The 13,452-nt window shown below is 36.2% G+C and overlaps 1 long non-coding RNA gene across 1 annotated transcript; it reads left to right on the top strand.

The window, feature by feature from the left end:
* The first annotated feature begins 2,511 nt into the window (after positions 1-2,511).
* Positions 2,512-13,165, top strand: LOC120525336. Its single transcript, XR_005632940.1, has 5 exons — positions 2,512-2,550; positions 5,442-5,530; positions 6,480-6,552; positions 12,573-12,615; positions 13,007-13,165. It is a non-coding gene; the product is annotated as an uncharacterized LOC120525336 (long non-coding RNA).
* The last annotated feature ends 287 nt before the right edge of the window (positions 13,166-13,452 follow it).

Raw genomic sequence — 13,452 nt, 5'->3', positions numbered from 1 at the left:
GGTGGTTTTCTTGTTATTGTTTTATTTCCCTATTTTGTTTCTATTGTTGGTCTCCATTTTATTTCCTATAGTCACCACCGGGCGGCACGGTGGCGCAGTGGTAGTGCTGCTGCCTCACAGTTAGGAGACCTGGGTTCACTTCATGGGTCCTCCCTGCATGGAGTTTGCATGTTCTCCCCGTGTCTGCGTCGGTTTCCTCCGGGCGCTCCGGTTTCCTCCCACAATCCAAAGACATGCAGGTTAGGTGGATTGGCGATTCTAAATTGGCCCTAGTGTGTGCTTGGTGTGTGGGTGTGTTTGTGTGTGTCCTGCGGTGAGTTGGCACCCTGCCCAGGGTTGGTTCCTGCCTTGTGCCCTGTGTTGGCTGGGATTGGCTCCAGCAGAGCCCCGTGACCCTGTATTCGGATTCAGCGGGTTAGAAAATATATGGATGGATAGTCACCACCATATTGATAATTATTTTAGTATCCACAGCCAACTTATAAATGAAAATGCTGTCCTCCTGGCATGTATGATTTTGGATTGTAAACAGCACTTTTACAGTCTTAGTGAATATTATTAAAGAAGGCTTTTGGGTTAAGACTTTCTTTTGATAAAGACTTCTGACTTTTGTGTTTTTGTCAAAGTATCGGGCCTTGATACTTTGAGTCATTTCTTTTTCCTGGCTTCTGACAATTCCCCATTTGAAGGTTTCTGAGTATGACTTTTCATGTTCTCGTCCTGGCATTTTAAAATTCCACCTTTTAAACCACATCTGTACAAACAGACATTTTAGGAAAAGTCCTATTGTATAAAAATGTTTCTTGAACTGCTTAAGGTGGACCATTACTTTTGACTTATAGCATTAGAAATTAAACAGAGGCAGCTATAACAATACAAGAAAAAAAAATACTATCTTAACCGTTTTTTTGAATATTATATTTTTATTTTATATATGGTATAGGAATATCCATCCATCCATCCATCCATCCATCCATTTTCCAACCCGCTGAATCCGAATACAGGGTCACGGGGGTCTGCTGGAGCCAATCCCAGCCAACACAGGGCGAAGCCAGGAAACAAACCCTGGGCAGGGCGCCAGCCCACCGCAAATATAGGAATATTACACCCAAAAATGATATATTTTTTATATGTTACTTCCCCCATGACGATCCAGCTCTTCTCCTCTTTCACTGGTCAGGGGTCGTATCCTGAACTCAAAAGCACAATCCCATGCAAAGTCCCTTCCCTTTTTATGTCCAGCACTGATTTTTCCAGAAGCATTTATTAAATCCAACACAATTGCCTAATTAGAAAGCTATCCTTGCCAATCTCAGACCTTATTTAATTTTAGGGCTTGTTAGTCTACAATGTTAGGTTCTTATATCATAGATTTTGTTCCTTTCCAAGGATATCATCCACATAATTTTTGGATGTCTGTCATAATTTTCTCTTAAGATAGTGCATAATGAATCCACACAGGTGTAACTGGAAACACGTTAGATGGAGAACTGCTAGCTCCTTTGTCTTTTGTATCTTCTTGCTAATAAGGAGACATTTTAAACAGCATTTAACAAGCGAGACCACTAAAATGAAGCAGAAAAATGTCAGTTGAGCAATAAGTGTGATATAAGTAGCCTGAGTTTTAAACATTTTTTATGGATGTTTTGGATATTTGCTTTGGTACAGCATTGGACACCAAAGAGCACCATTCTATCATGATTTTATTTATCTCCATTATTAATGAAAATATATGATTACAATGTTTTCTTAGCAATCGCTGAAAAACACATAGATTAAGTAACATATAAAAAATATTTTTTGGGTGGAGTATTCCTTTAAAATACAGTTTAAAAGGCTTTAAACAAGGAAATCACAGTTTAGACTAATGTGAAAGCAACAAAGGCATTACAGCAATTCCTACAACATCATTCACCTTGACATTACCATTGAAAGAGGCAGGTATGTATTATTCAACTGCAAATCAAGGTATATTGTCATTTTAATAATAGTTACAGTTAATGTTACAATATTTATATAATTTAATTTATGCAATTAAAAGTGTATTTCTATTTATTAAATAGAGTAAGTAAATTGCAGTATGAACACTCCACAGTTTGAACTTTCCAGTTTCAGTTAGGCTCCTACTCATCACATACACTCAAATACAAATTTGAGTCTTGCAATTTGAATGACAAATTCAAAGTCCTACAAAACTCCATTTTCTGTCTTTGTTTGGAACTTTCTAGTACGGTTGTTCCTGTCAAATATATTTATGGTGACATGTTATCAAGACTTTATGTGGCGCCCGGAGAGCTGCCAGAAAGACAGCCGATACTTCCGCCACGCTGGGGCGTGGCTAAGGAGCGAATGCCGGGAACACCTGGGGCTCATCCGGGAGCGTTATTTAAGGGGCCGCCTCCCTCCAGTCATTGGTGGATGTTGGGAGGAAGCAGACAGAGCTGGAGAGAGAGAGGACCGGAGGCGGCCAGGAAGACACAAAAGGACTGTGTGGCCTGGACTTGGGGAGATCGGTGCAGGAAGGCACTGGGGTTGCACGTGAGCAAAACTGTAAATAGTATTGTAAATAAACAGTGTGTGGGTGCAAAATATGTTGTCCGTCTGTCTGTGCCGGGGCCAGCGTTCACAACTGCCAGTCTTAGACAGTAATACATAGGCTCACAGTTGACTTAACAGAGGACTAAGGCATCCTGGTGTGAGGAAGAATATGCAGGAAGAATTGTGGAGACTTAAAGGCTCAAAGTGGTAGTACATGGAAAAGTCAACCTTGTTCCTGTTTTCTCTTTGTTGTTGAACTTCTCATCTCCGTGTCCTCCTCTTTACAGCAAAAATGCAATCAGACTGTTACATATTGTTGAAAGTGTTTCATTGATTTTGTGGCATTGCTTGAATGCAGAAATGTAATTTTTGCAGTACTGTGAAGCCCTGCTATCCTGAACTGAATTTGTACTTCAATATTCAAGGTATCCTAACTAAAGAGGGACTCAGTCAGTAAGAGGGCAGCAATAGCTACAGTACGTAGCTATAGTACGTATTTATTACTAAGCAGGCTGTGTCCTTTTTACCATGAGCAGTTTTCAAGTGGCGTTCCAAAGTAAGTTACATAATCAGGCTCAGGCCTTGTATCACTGCAATGTCACCTCCACTTTCATAGAGCAAGGGGAGCTCTTCATCTGTTATCTCAACAAGTTTTCCCCAACAAGAGTCCTTTTCAAATAAATAATATCCCCAACACAGGTGCTAATGACCTTCGGCATAATAGGGCACATTTTATTATTAAAATGATGAAATGCATTTTGGTAGCTGCTGGGATATCTGAATGCCCTGGGCAAATACTGACTAATTAAAACGTAGCTTACCTGCCAGAAAAACTCAGGGATGGGACAAGAATGTAAAGGTATGTGTTAAAAATCATACAAAAATGATAAGTGGGACATAAATAAGTGTTTAAACAATGTGCAAAAAATTAAAAACAAACACTTAATATTAAACAAAAGTCACTATCAATCCAAGTGTTGGCACAGCTATAACTGGAGTATGTTACTGTTTTAATTTAAAGTTGTTTAAATGTTTCTATAAAATAAGTCTTCAAAATACTGTAATGCATATTTTCTTTAAAAGAGCACCGCAAACAATTACACAATCAGCCGCCCACTATCAGCACCTGCTTTTGCCCAGAACAAGGTGTAAGAGTCAAATTCTTTATGTTAATGTTAATGTTAAATTTATCTTCGTTTGCTTAGTTTTGAACTTGAATATAATGTAGCTTAACAGAAGATTAAGTTTAACACCTGATAAGTTAAAGAAAATTGAATCATCATAATGTTAATTCTCTGTGACAGTAGAATAGTCATTAGATTGAAGTTAGGCAACTAGAAAGAAACATGAACAGTTAGGCTTTAAGGGCATAGAGTTTTCATTTACGTTGAATGATGAATGAGATAAAATATAGAAACCATAAGAAATGTAAAATAGATATTTAATCCTCTAGCAGAATACCACAAGTTTTTCCACCTTTTTTTGCATATATTATTAACCTTTTTCCTTATTTTTTGTGTGAACTGCTTGCTTTGAATTTCACTAAAATCTCCCCAAAAGAAGATACTTGGATTGTGGAGTTTTTTTTATGTTTAGCAAGTCATACTAGTGCTGGAATGATTGTCTGGTGGTTGCATTCAAACTATTTGGAGACCCTTGACAAACACAGCTATACAGGGTCATGGGGACTGGGGCCTATCTTGGCAGCATTGGATGCTGGGCAGGACACAACTCTGTTGAGAAGGTACACGCAGACTGACTCATTTGGGACCAATAAAATGTAGATGATTAACCTAAAATGTTAGTATTAGTGACATAAAAAATACCACAGAGAACATACACATTACATTCTCAAACCAGTTATATCCAGTTCAGGATTCCGATTAGTCAACCCTATCTTATGACTTTATGTTATATGCTGAGCGTGACACTTGAGTTGATTTGATATCATGGGAGCCATTTTACCTTTTATGGTGGTAGGACTGGAAATATGGTGGGATGTTAATTTTTCTGATTTTTGATGGTCTACTAAGCTTACTTATCTTCATGTTATTTTTTTCTGTGCTAGTTTGTAAAAATGTACTTGTCTCATTTGTGATTTTGCACAATGTGTTCTTGCACTTTTTTGCCTTGGTTCTTTTTTGCATTATTTTAGATAGCTTTTTCTACACTGTTTTTTGTTTGCTCACATTAGCAGTTAATGTCACATGATAAGTTCCTCCCAGTATGCCACAAACTTCCCTTGTAGGCGGGATGGGTGAAGTAAATACTTGTGGGTTTGATCATAAAGCCTTTAGTTAATAGTTTCGTTTTGTATCAGCAGTGATGTTCTGTTTTAATTGTTTGAGAGCAGACAAAATTTACAATAGGTCTTACAAATTTCAATTACAGTTTTTTATTTTTATGGTTTTTTTTTTTTTTGATTAGTCAGAATACGTTTGGTAGCTTTGCTCTGGAGCTTCTAACGTGTGCACTGAAAAAGTGTACAAGTGTTCTACAGTACTGTACATGTGATCAAAGAAAAACAAAGAAAATATTGTTTTTCCACCTTTCTTACAAAATTATATTGGGTGCTAGAGTAATTTATTAAATAAAAGAGATACATAGTGTATAGTAATTTGTTCTTTTTTGCATGATAATTTCGTAATATTCAGTGTCAAAATTCAGAAGGCAGAATAGTAAAATCGGAAAAGAAGCAAAACTTTTAATGCAAATCTATGTAAATCTTAAACATATGTTTCTTTTAACACTACTTTTAATGAAAGGATACACACATATAATATATGTATATGTATAATATATAGGAGTATACTGTCATGCATGCATGCCATGTTCACCTAAAGTAATTTCACCCCAGGGCAAGAGGGGGCTGCCGTTAACAGACTTGTCTTCTTCTCTCACAGCCTGAAGAAGACACCCTTTGAGGGTACCCAGCTGAAGGAAGCCCCTCCCTTTCCAGTCCACAGTATTTAAGAGCAGAGTGACCACAGAGGTAGTTGTCATTTTCTGATGTGGACCTGGCTGAAGTGTACTGAAGCCTGTTTTATTTCCTGTCTTATGAAAAGAGGTCTTCAGTTTCCTTTTGACCAGTGTGAGGAAAGTTCAAATTTTCATTATTTTCTGTTATTATTTGTGAAAACAAAAGTTTTGTTGCCAGCTGGGACCGCAACCTCCCTATTGACCTCAAATCATTTCTTCTCAACGCTACAATACTTCATTTAAACTACATATGAACACTTTGACATTAACACACATACTGTACATATGCTTGAAAAATGTGATACATGTCATTGCCTTGCAGTTATATCAATTTTTCAATACTTTTTCCCTTTTAAGTATTCCTTTTTTTCGTAATAATCCGAGTCTCTAATTTTGTGAAAAAAAAAAGTTAGAAAGCTAATAAAGTTTGTTTACTTTAAGCTTCATTTGGCTCATTTGGCAAGTATCAGCTCAGGCTCTTAATTCTGTTGAGCTTTATCTAAATGGATTTAGTTGTCTCAAGGTTATCTACTAATTCACCCAATTTTTTGTAATCAGCAAATTTTTAACAATGTTTTTGTAAACTATTTAACAACATCTTGTATATACTGTAAATTAAAGTGGAGCAGCGCTAGCCTTGATCCCACCAAGACCACATATTTTCAATGTTCTGATTCAAATAAAGATTTATCAGAAATGTGTTTTTAAACATGTTATCCATCTGCACCGTACACCTTAAATGTCAATCACATGTGGTTCTCTAGCTAATCACTGATTAGATATTGTATACAGAGCATTTTAGAAGTAATTTTACCACTACTATGAGGACATGACATCTTGTACATTAATAGTCTCACTCTAAATATCATACACTGTGTAAATTATGCTTAAGTTTTTCATAGTGCATAGATTTCCTTATGTAAATTCACATTGTTCATCATTCTCTACTTGTAATCTCCAAGGTGTTTACTATGAGTTGAATACTCTTCAGCCTGTTGCATGCTATCTTTTCCACTGGTGAAAATTTCGGATAAGGTAGGTACTGTGTTTGCTTCCATATCGCTGTTGGTTTCTGAAAATCTTATTGTGATTAATACTGAAGAAAGTTTAGAATTAAGTTTTGCTCTATTAGCATTGTTCTTCTTCATGTGCTTTTTGGTCCATGTAATGCCACTTTAAATGCTGATCTTAGGTTTGTATAGATCATATAAACAACACTTGATGTAAATGCTGGAAAAACATCTTTGTTCCTGTTTTATAATATTAGCAAGTAATAGAAGATATTTATTAGGTAACTGATTTGTTTCTAAATGCTTGTATTATTCAGAGGCTAAAATATAATAAATGGAGTAAATGTGTTGAATAACTAAATACAAAAATGGTTAATAATGGACAATTAATCAATTAAACAGTTGCACTGAAAAGGCCCACAGCTTTAAGTGGGCTGGATTGTCCAGCCAAAGTAGCATCAAATACTTGCTTCTTCCCCTCCCATTTCTCTCTTACTGTCTCATTTTTCCTTTGTCTGAGCCCAAGGCTTGTTTCAAAAATCTAGACGCATTCTTCCAGGATTAATTCCGGTAAATCCCCAAATTCACTTACACTTCTGGGGCAGCCCTACTCTGCAATGAGTATACCAGGCTAGAGTTTCCTCAAGCCACCGTCTCTTAACCCTCTTCCATCCCTCCATGACCTTAATCTCTAACTATTAAGGAGGGCAGGCATTCATAGGACCTGCAGTGTGGCCTATTGTCTGTTACCCTGGGACAGCATTTTCACGTTCCTTATATGTAGCCACTTTTCTTCTTCCTTCCTGTGCATCCTTGTCCATACAAATTCATGAATATCCAGTGTAGTATATTAAAGGCATACTATCCATTGATGATGTAATTTCTTCCACATTGGCATAACAATCTTAATTGTTCTTGCCAGTGCTTCTTTCCCACTCTTAAGTCTTTGCTGGTCCATGTGTGTCTTGGGTCACTGTTTTCCTCCTGCAATCCACTGTTCACTAGGTTGCTCAACAAATTTCACATTTTATTAACTATAATTTTTCCTCAACCTTCTCTGCTATCATTAAGCATTGACTTCCATATGCTCATGTTCAGAAGTTTTGTTATCTATGTTCTGCATAAAAGCAAGTTTTTTCACAACTACTAGTCCCAACTAACTACTAGTAGGATACCTACCCCTGTAGGCAGCCGGTGACAGCAACATATATGAAATGAATATAAATAAGAAGACAAATGGGAGAATTTGACATCAGAGTAGACAAAGTAAAGGTTTATCAAGTGAAAAGGTTTTATTAGTTAGGATTATTCATTTCAGGCGAAAGAATCGAAGATGAGATTAAGACCATAATCAAAATATTCAAAAGGGATTTCAGCAAAAGAAGTCAACTATTACACCAACATACACACAAAGTATAATGTATATAACCTATTATGGTATCCTTTTGCTTTACAAAAAGTAGATAAAGACATTTTCAAAGAAACATAATACTTATAATTTAGTGTAATGCAGCTCAAAAATGTAGTTTCTTAACAAAAAAAGAGAAGACAGAAAAGGCTGACACATTTAAAAGATGTGTAATTTGTTACATGTGAGATTTTTCAAATGAAAACTCTATATAAAATAGATACATTTTGATCACAAAATGAAACCCAGTGAATGAAACTTCACAGTCTACAAAAACAAATAGCTCAGAAACATTCTAAGAGAAAAACATTGGGTGAGAGGATTATTCAAAAGCACATTGGAAAACAAGAAACCAAAGCAGAAATACACTGAGACTGCTCATCTGAATAACAGTCTGCCAGCTTATACTGCCATTTCCTTCACCCTCAGTGTTACTGCTGTTCTTGTATCTTGTCAGCCACCATTACTGCTAGTGTCAGCACCATTGCAGTATTGCTAAACATAAAAAGAAAGGCTTGGCATGTAAAAATAAGCAGGGGCCAAGTGACTTGGTAAAGGTGTATACTATAGGGAAGAACTTCAGGGATAAATTAAGTAAAAACCAAAGTATATGAATGTAATTGTTTTGTTCAGTTGGCCTGTATAACACGGTTCCATGTGTGAGAGAGAAGCATCTGATGGGAAAGAGGTGCTACAAACTTGTGACTGAAGGCCCAGTCCTTGTGATTTAGCGTGGAGTTAATCTTTCAATAACAGATTCATTTTAACACAGCTGTGTATTTTTTCTTTTTTTAAATTTACAGCCACTGTAATTTTGTTAAATGTGTGTTGTGGAAGAGCAGATTGTATGTTCTTTTCATGTAAAGCATCGTTATTCATTTCTTTTTCTGTATTCTGCATGCTGTTTAGGTCAGAAATGTGTGCTGCATTATCTAGTCAGTTTGTGTAGGGACTGAGAAGCAAACAGGTTTCTTGTAAGGTGAAGATTTGCACTTGTCCTTGATGCTTGTCTGGTATAATAGATTGCAACACTAATTGGGTGCTATATGATATCTCACCAAAAAATCCCTTCTGTTTACCTGCATTTAATGTCCTGGAGTTTTTTTTTCTTTTTTAAACATTTACATTTAAATTTCATTTCTTAAATCCAGCATGATAATGAATAAGACACTTCAAGAAATTATGTTGAAACTGTTCTGCTTTATCCATCCTAAGATTATAATTTTGGTTTGGCAGAACCTACCTCATCTTCTAAAGTGACAAGCTCTGCATGCTGACCAAAAGAATATAATAAAAGGAGTAAGTAGGCAAAAGGAACTTCATGCACAAGGTTTAGTAGGCTTACTCTGTGTGCATGGGGAGGCATCTTGTAGTAGGACTGCTGTTTCTCTGGATCATGAGGAACTGTTTTTTTAGGTTGTTGACTATGTAGATAGGATGTCTTTGCCATGTTGGAGGGAGTATATCTTTTGGTTGATACTGGAAAATGTTGCTTATAATAGTGTCCTGGTCTGCCTTAAAGTGTGTTTTGAAGAGTACTTAGTCTGAACTGGATGGATGGAGTTGTCTGTTCCATGAGATTAATAATTTATTTTTAAGCGTGTCTGAGATTAGAGAGGAATTACTTAATGATGTGGGCATAGGAATGGTCGTAAAACAAGCTGGGGTATTTTGTGTATTAAGTCCACATGATCACACATCTAAGGGACTTGGACAGCACACAGGCTTGGGGAGATTTTGTGGCAGATAAAATTTAATGCAAGTAAATGTAAAGTATTAAACACAGGAAGTAAAAATGTTATGTTTGAGTACACAATGGGAGGTCTGAAAATTGAAAGTACACCTTGTAGGTATGAGAAGGATTTAGAAGTCGTAGAGGACTTAACACTATCAATTCTGAGACAGTGTTCAGAAGCAATTAAGAAAGCGCATAGAATGTTAGATTGTATGATGTGTAGGGTACAAGTCCAAGGCGGTTATGTTCAAGCTTTATAAAGCACTGGTAAAGCCACATCTGTAGTAATTTGTACAGTTCTGGGGCCTCAGGTATAAACGGTGCATACACACAAAACTGTTACCTATGCCCATTTCCAAGCTCACATTAAAATGTATAAAAACTAAACTTGTCGTAATACCACTCATATTTTCATGTTCACCTCAGATCATGCACTCGCACGTTTCTACTCAGTTTTGTAAACGTGTCAAAACAGTGCTACTGTTTCTGTGTGGTTTCTCTTTCTTTTTTATATTTGCATCCATGATGCTAGCTTTATCATATACACCAAAATTAATTGCATATCGTTTACAAATTTAAAGCATTTGACTATAATCAATTTGTATAATGGCGCATGGAATGGTCAAACTATTCCAACTACCATGGCTGTTTTAGCGTTTTTAGAAGACATTGGAAATAGAAAAATTAAAAGAGAGTGCGCATTTAACGATCTTCTAAGACAATTTAGATTTCCAAGAGCTGTCCTCTTGGAACTGTGTGCTGAACTGGGACTGGCTTTACAAAGGCCGAGTTTGAGGAATTGTGCTCTACCTATTCTTTTGCAAGTTCTGTCCACCCTTGGGTTTTTAGCCACAGGAGCTTTTCAATGTGAACTAGTTGACCAATTGGGTGTTTCACAATCATCACTGAATCACCGCATGCCAACTGTATGGGATGGCATTTTCCGCTTGTCATGAAGGTATATAAGGTTTCCTTACACTGTGGTTGAATGGGCAAACATCAAAATGCAATTTGCAACAATGTCCAGTTTTCCAAATGTAATTGGAGCAATCAACTGCATGCACATTGCTATAAAGGATCCTTCAGAGAATTAATTTGCTTAAGTAAATAAGAGAGCATTTCCACTCTCAATGTGATAATTATCTGTAATGTGAAATAGTGTCTCATTAATGTTGTGGTGCGATATATAAGTGTCTTGTCAATAATTGCACCACCTCTCTGCTCAAATGATGTGAGCCCCGGAATTCTGAAGATCTGCCAGTAGTGTTGGCACTCATATGGTGGGCTGCAACTTGCCTTTTCATGTCAACTTTGATATCTGACCACTTCTGTTTTATTTTGGCTCTGTGCGACTTTCTGAACTTGAAGTTTTGAGTATGTTCTGCCACGCTGTTCCAATCCATCAATTTTATTTTGTTCCTTATACCACTGCTTAAGCCACCAAATAGTATGTTTTCCTTGCCTTATTCAGTAGCTTTGCTTTCAGTGCCAACTTTTTATTTTAAAAGTTCTTTTGTGCTAACATTACATGTCACATAGATGCAGTTTGCCCAGCATCATATGATGTGCACAGCTACAAAGTGACAGTACCCATTAAAAACACAGAGAATGATAACACATTAAAAATAAAAAGAATTACAAATGTTCAGAATTAGGACTAAACAAAATATAGAGATGCCTAATAAATTCATAAAGGTTGGGTAAGTATGCTCTACATACTGTGCTGTTATAGAATATTTTAGCATCAAGTTTTGTGTGAATAGCATGAAAAAAATTATACAATTATAATGAAAATGCAATATACTGTGGTCTACACTGTGAAAAAGTATGTCCTTTTACTAGCCCCTCTACTCTGGGAAAAGGAACAAAAACAGTTAATATTTACTGTATATTGCCACATTTTGTGGCCAGTTTTTTCACAAACAAGACGTGTGTAACTGTAATATTGTAATGCTGCATAACAAAAAACTAAACATGGATATTGTCAGACAATACTGTAGCAACTGATTAAGAAATAAAACAATCTGTCTGTTGTTTCTCCTGTTAGGTGTGTCTTTCTCTTTCTCATTAGCCCAGTACTTCTTGCCAAGAAGCACAATACATTGTTTGACCAAACTGATTATGTACATTAAAAAGCAAAACTGTGACTGCTGTCTCTGTCTTTGACACAGTCTTAGGTGTTATGCACAACAGATGGAAATCAAAGAGCATTACACACAAGATATGGAGGGAACCATTTAACAGATCCTGTGATTAAATTGTTGACACACAATTTCAGTTCATTAATAAGTTTATGCTTACATCTGAAGAGATCTTTATGATGCATAGTGCTTGGACACTTAGAAAAATGTAGGTGAGAAAAGTCAACAAGTGATTTCCGTAATTCTCAGATAATTGTGGACAGTGACACAAGACTAAAAGCCTGCTGTTATCTCTGCTTTTCTTTCCCATTTCCTTCTTCTGCAGACATACATCAAGCACTTCTTATGGATTTTCTATCTTGCCTGTTGCTATTTTTTTAGTAGTTATTATTTCAACCCTCAGTCTGTTATTCACAAGTTTCAAGACTCTATGGCAGAAACTCACTACATAAAGTAGTATAGTTTAAAAGTGTGAGGATTTATTTTACATTAACAATCTTTTTACAATTTTTGAATGATGGTAATAGTAGTAGTAGTAGTAGCAGTTATGCTGTTACGTTTGAAATCTGTATAGGGACTGATTAAAAATCATTTTAGTCAAGGTGCCAAGAAAATAACAAAATCAATTCTATCAATTTTGAAAACATTTTCTAGCCAGAAATAAAATATATTTTAGGCTTACAGAGAAAAAATATTATTTAAAGGACTAGTTTACCCAGGAGTGTTATAAAAGTGTACTGATGATGTGGTTTATTTCTCAGGCTTTTTCCATAGGGAGCATAACTGAGGAAAAGATTTCATTAGGTAAGCTGACTTATGTTTTCTATTAAATTAAATGCAGTTATGTACAGTATGTTAATGCATTATTGTTCATCATGGCACAAGAGATTGGAAATGTTGACATGCAAGTAAGAATTTCACTCTATTCTATAAACATGATACTAGTTCTGCCACTATTAAAAAGGATTTGGAGTTTATTTTAACACCGTTTAATATTGTTTAACGATGTTTTTCATGCTATTAAAAGTAGTTTTGTAAGCGTTTTTTGGGCTAAGGCATTTTCAAGCATTTTTTCAGGCATTTTTCCAGTATATTCAAAGAATAGGGAAAGAGTAGGGAAAATACGATTAACATCATTCAGATTTTGTAGGCTGTGAGTTCTTGTCGTATTCTGAAGTGATTGTTCTGCTTCCAGAATATCTTCTCTGGCTTCGTGCTTTTATTTCTGGCGACTGAGTGCTGAAGATCAGGTGTTATCAGTGTCGTCAGTGCACATACTGGGTTCGCTCTGTTCCTCAACAAAGGGAGCTGAGAGGAAAATTGTGGGCTCTCTATGAAGAACTCAGGTAGCATGCTGAAGTGTTAAGTAGTGATATGTGAAAAAATAAAATCATTGCATTATTTAACAAAAAAAGTGTCTGCTGCTGTTGGTGCAACATCATGTAAGTACTTAAACTGCTTTTCTAGTATCAGCTGGTAAAGAAGAGGTTAAGCACATAGTACATATCAACTCAAGAGAACTGAACATACATTGTATGCATATACATTTAGTCCTGCATGTGCTGAGGGGTAAATGTAATCTGCCCACTTTAAGGTTACTGGGAGCTAGTGATTATCACAGCAGCACTGGGTGTAAAGCAA

This window comes from Polypterus senegalus, chromosome 3 (assembly GCF_016835505.1).
Source record: "Polypterus senegalus isolate Bchr_013 chromosome 3, ASM1683550v1, whole genome shotgun sequence".
NCBI classification, from domain to species: domain Eukaryota; kingdom Metazoa; phylum Chordata; class Cladistia; order Polypteriformes; family Polypteridae; genus Polypterus; species Polypterus senegalus.
This window is presented reverse-complemented; position numbering and strand designations above follow the sequence as displayed.